We start from the raw sequence: 6,000 nt of genomic DNA, 5'->3' as shown, positions 1-6,000 counted from the left end.
GGCGGTTGCCGGCCAAGACAGACACTTCGCATCCCAGCCACACGGGGTAGAACTTAATCATCCCTGTGGTCTAACCGTAGATGGTACTAGTCCGTCAGCCAGCATGTGCCCGAGCCCCAGTCGCGTACGACTTAGGCAGCGGACCGCCCGGTCGAGGTTAGAAGACGCACTGATTCGAGGGGGTCACCCTGGAACCCGATGCATGACGAGATTGACAGTGGTTGGAAATGAGTGTCGGAGACGAGTCGTGAGAATGACTTACGCGGCTGGAGTTGTCGAGTACACGGGAAGTACGTCGCGTAGGTTAGTCGGTACTTAGGAACGATCGCGATAATCGCGAGAACAATTAAGTTCTATTTGGTAACGAGAGGGATAAGGGAATGTATATATCCGCTCCAAGTTAGGTGGCTTACCTTTGAACGGATAGCGCGCACATGAGACTTAGTCTAGTGATCTATCTTAGACCAACTTATAACTACTTAGGTCTAAATGCAAATCTGGAACAATTTGAAAACCTAAAAAGAAAATATATAAACCTGAAAAGAAACAGATTAGTAAATGATTAGTACAACATAAACAAATATAATAAACAAAGTAAAACATAACAAAAGCGAAATGAATATAAACCACAATGATCAACCAAATGGAAGGAACAATCCAACGATGAGATATAAACATCCCAACGATGTGACATAAAGAACCCAACGACGAGACATTCGAATATTATACGAAATATTCGAATTGTCAGATAAAAATAAATAAAAACGAAAAAATATTACCTGAAAGAAAAAAAAATAGTTAAAGCCTGGAAAAAGAAAAAATAATTAATGGCTGAAAAAAAAAAAATTAATAGCTGTAAACAAAAAAGAAATCATTAGTAAATTGTTTAATGGGGTGGGGGGACCAGCCCCAACCTCACTTCGAATCCCTACCCCTCGCGCACAACGAAAATTTAGATGTTACACTTCCGAAGTCGAACCGACAAATGATTTATGCCGCGTCGCGTCGCTCCTTATATAGCCGCTGATCGGCCGAGCCCCCCACCCCGATCGCAAATTTTTGGACTTTACCGATTCCATTATTAATTATTTTCTCGTCTTAATAGCCAATAATTTATTAATTTTTTCACTTCTATTGTAAATTTACGTTATGAATAATTTGTTAATAACAATATTAATTTGTTATTAACAATCAGTGTAATAATTGATAAACTTTTTACAAGTTATAGCTATATTTTTTTATACAAGTACACTGTGCATTCAAGTAATAGCCGGTAATTTATTAATTTTTCGACATTTATTATAAATTTGCGGGGTAAACAATTTGTTATTAACAATATTTATTGGTTATTAATAATAAATTTGATAATTTATAAACATGTTTTATAAAGTAAAAGTACATTCACATTTCTATAGTATAAATTTGCATGCCACGTATAAGTACGTTAAGTTATTTTTATTTCCTCTGTATTTATCGCTAAAATGAAGCATTACACGAAGATTAAAAATGTTAGAAGTTTTATTCCCATCCTAGAAGTTAAATGGAAGATGATTTTGAACAATGCAATTTTTCTCCAGTATCCTTACCGACTGTTTAATATAATACTAACCTACCCCTGTGAAATCAAATTTAATTTGTAACCAGTCGATTCTTATTCCCCGAGTTTTTACTTTTTACACCTTCTTTTTCAGATTACTTGAGAATCCTTGAGAATCGCAGAGTGCGCTATCATTTTCTCTCGTGTCCCGTATCATCGATAAATCAAAGAAACGCGTTGTCGCGATACAGAAACTAATAATAAGTTCAATCAAAGAGAAGACGACGAATATTTTCAATCTTCCTGCTCCCGTAGGAAACGCTAATTCCGATCTTCGCTGAACATAATTAACCAAGGGCAAACCAAGCTAATCGAAAACGGGCACGAGAATCGCGCTCATATCTCGGCGACGATTTAAGAGCTTTCACCGCGCCAAGATGGCGAAAAAATAAAAGCTGGTAGAGCCGAAAGTCCTCCTCTGGTAGGAGGGTTAACGAACCTCTTATCGGCGATAAATCACGCGGGATTACGGCAGCCGCCTAATTACCCCTACGCGAAAGATTCTCGTAAATCAGCTCGGCTAGTCCGCATCACGAATACGATATTCACGCGACACCTTGGCTCGCCGGCAAACAGGAAACTTGCTGCGGTGGCACTTGACCCTCGCGCACCCCCCATGTATATACTCGCCGATATATCTGCCGATAGATCTGGCGACGTAACCCCAGGGGAGCCTGTCAGGGGTGTACAGGGTACAGCTGGTATGTGTGTTAAAGAGTAGAAATGATCAGATACGAGAAGCTGATATCGGAGATCGTGGAAATCTTTCGAGTCATGGACGTCGAGGAGGGAAACGAAGAAGCTGAAAAAGAAGAATACGGGGTGAGAGGTCGAGAGAGGTCGAAAGGAGTTGAAAGAATAGGAAAAAAAGAGACGAGACACGTGGTGGTGTTGGTGGTGGTGGTGGTGGTGGTGGAAAGGGGTTGAGGGTGTTGGCGAGAAAAAAAGGATGAAAACCCAAGGAAGATAAAAAGGGACGTCAGAGGATGCAAAATGCTGACTGCTGGGATCCCGCGACGGCGTTTCTCGAGGAGCACTCGGGGTCAATCAAATAAAACCGAAGCAAAGGAGAAAAGCGAACAGAGAAGAGCCAGACTGCGAGATATTGAGAGCAAAAAAATAGGAAGGAAAGAAGCGTAATGTTTGGAGATTGCGGCAACCTTTTATCGCAGTTTTGCAAAATATCCGGGCCGCCATCCAAAGGTTCTTGCCTGATTCCGAGACGAGTCGAATAGGGATGATGAATATTTCGACTCTTTCGAGAGTACGGGGGTGCCGTTGAATAGGGAATGCGGTGACGGTTAGGAAAGCATATCGAGGGGATTAAATTTAACATCGTATGAAGAATTAATTTCGATGATTTTCCAGGATTAATTTTAAACAGGGTTACTAATTGAAATTACTCGTTGGAGAATTATTCTTTTGTAATGCCGCTGTTTCGTTATAGTGTGCGGCATCTGTATCGATGATCTACTACGTTTTAGATCGGTCTTACAATTATAATCGTTAAAATTTGAGAGATATAATATTGGTAGATATAATAGCACTTTCCAAGCATCGAGGAGTATTATTAAATAATTAAAAATGAATTTAATTTTTATTCGTAGGAGGGTTTTACTCAAAAGAAGAATGTTACCTTCGAAAGATAATTAGGTTTCCCTATCTATGCTTCAGTACGATACGTGATTTATGTGGCAGAAGTTATTGCAGATTTCCGCTTTTTCTGCAAAGGATACGTCGATATCCAAACTTTCCAAATAGACTGTCCAACAAATTTTAACTTTTTCTCTAATCTGTAATATCCAACAGATAATTCTCGTAGAACTTATTTCCTCGAACGCGAATCCGTAATCGAGATTACTCTATCACCCACGGTTTTCGAAAAATCTGAGTCTTTCGATTTTTATCTAAAATGAAATATTACTTAAAAATAAGAACTTAGGAGGTCTTACAAGTTAGGTAAAAGTATCTGCAGTTTATCGATGTCAATAATTATAATTATTCCTGCTTCTGAATAATTCTAATTGGTCATCGAAGTTTAAAAATAAGCCTCTGTGCGTACTTTCAGCGTGTGTTCTTGCATTTTTAAAGATCTTTATCTGACACGAATTTATTAGACAATAGCGTGTTGTGTAAGCTGGTTTGAAGAAAAAGCCATGGAGCAAAATTATCGAAACAGTTTTCATTTTGATTAAATAGAGAAAATATTCGTCGGTAACGTGTATGCGAGGTTTTACCGCCAAGCAGCCAATGGTCACTTCTCTAATCTCGACTGTACCTTAGGTACGCCTAATCCCAGTATCAAGTGTAATGTGGCAAACGTATAACAATGTACGAAAAGGAAAAAAAGATAGGAATAACAATACAAATAAAAATGCAAATAAGTTCAAAGGAAATAGCTAGAAAGAAAAATTATTATCAAATTGTTTAAGGGAGTGAGGTGTGGATGGGGTAGTAACTCCAACCTCACTTCGGACTCTCATCCCCTTCCGCTGAAACAACGCAAATGACGTTAAACGGAATATTTTCCTAGAAGGGTAAACAATTTTTATTTCTTCAAAATTTCCCACATATCCGTGATTTTAGCTGCTTTCACTTCGCCCACGTATCAACAGAATTCGGGACTTTCTCTCCGGTCGACAAACCTTGTTGCGTATCAATGTCTCTGGACAATAAACTTATGCAAATATTGAGACACTCTACGCATTCGATAATAGAAGAGATAAGAAGTAAAACTTTTTCCAGTTAATACAGTCCGTGTATAAAATTACATGTTCCATTATTTATCCCATTCCGAATAATCTATAATTTTAATTTCTATAAAAACATTTGAAAAAGAGCGAGAAATTTCCTGTTAATAATTTTACTTTCAATAATACGCGAATATTATTCGTACATTTATTAAAATTTTCGTAACACAATTTTTGGATACATTTGTAAAACATCTGTTAAACGTATTTACCCGTTATTTTCTTAAATTTTCCATCATTTGCTCATTTGTTATTCGAGAACTGTAATTGTAGCTGCTGATCTCGTAGCTCAGCAATGCAAGCAGACTACTGAAACAAGTAGTCCCTGGCCTATCGATGCAAGCTAATGAAGCAACTGCTTCCTTGCGCCTTCGTATTATCGTTCATCTGTAATCGAATAGAAATGTACCGAGCGAAAGCAAATGAAGCAATGCGCAACCTTTCGCAAGTGTATCCGCAATTATGCATGCATCTGTAACTGGAACTCCATTTAAATGCTAAAACTCATGGACTCTGTTCTTTCTCAACTCTAAACAAACGATTGCATTCGCTTTCAACGACACACCAAAGAATCGCGTTTGTTCTACGTTTCTTTTTTCGGTGACAGAATCTTTTCTGCTCCTCTTCGAACAACGTGGCCATATATTTCAAGCGTCTTATGCAACGAGCATGCTCTTTCTCCGAGATAATGCAAGCTTCTCGCTTAAAGAAAGAATTACAAACAAGAAGGAAGCGTAAAATTCTAATGAAGCATGAACTCTTTTAATTAGAACGCAACATCAATTTTTCACGCTTCAAGATAACGTTTTGTATCCCACTCGTGAGCAATTTCGTAATACAAAACGGTCGATTAAAATCGAATAATTTTGACACGAAGCAGACACGAAATTTTGCTTATGTGCGTTATGAATAACGACAGTATTTTGATAGCCGAGTATTATGGTGCAAAAATAGATTATCACGAATGATTAGAGTAATTAAAAATCGTACCAAACCGATACCATTTTTTCCACGCTTTCTGCCGATGTCCTAATTTACATACTCGATTATTTCACAGCGCGCTTTCTTCCTTTTCCTTCTCTGTTAAGACGATTATATCTGTTCGAGGAGACAGATTTCACAAGAGGAAAAGAAAGCGATCCGTTTGCTGTACCTCTGTTTGCGTTTCAATTAGTCTTTGTTACCGATAAACGAGGAAAGAAGAGCCGCGATGTCGATACCAGTCGTGGTGCCAAATTTTCACTCGTCGGAGTTTCTAAAGGCATCCTGATGCACTTTCGCAACTTTCCACGAAATATATGCCTACGCATATAATTCTCTTTCATGATTCTCGGAAGCTTTAGTAGCTCGACGAGCGAAAGGCGAAGCACGCGATCGATTCCGATTATCACAAATTAATTTAGTCGCTTCTTAAATTAATGCAAACTCTTCGCGAATGTCTCCCATGATTGCGACATTACTTTACACTCTACAGTCCTCTACGATGTCTAATCTTGTCGGTTTCTGTTTTCTTATTAATCTTTTTAATCGTTAGAAGCCAATCCGAGAGAGATATGCCTAATCGTCTACTTGAAAATGTGAACAGCCATAAATATACAAATATTCGTATAAAAAACGAATATAAAAGCGATTAAAGCTAATTCAAGGACCCCG

Source organism: Eufriesea mexicana, unplaced genomic scaffold, assembly GCF_001483705.2.
Source record: "Eufriesea mexicana isolate 0111107269 unplaced genomic scaffold, ASM148370v2 scaffold798, whole genome shotgun sequence".
NCBI lineage: Eukaryota > Metazoa > Arthropoda > Insecta > Hymenoptera > Apidae > Eufriesea > Eufriesea mexicana.
Note: the sequence above shows the minus strand (reverse complement) of the source record.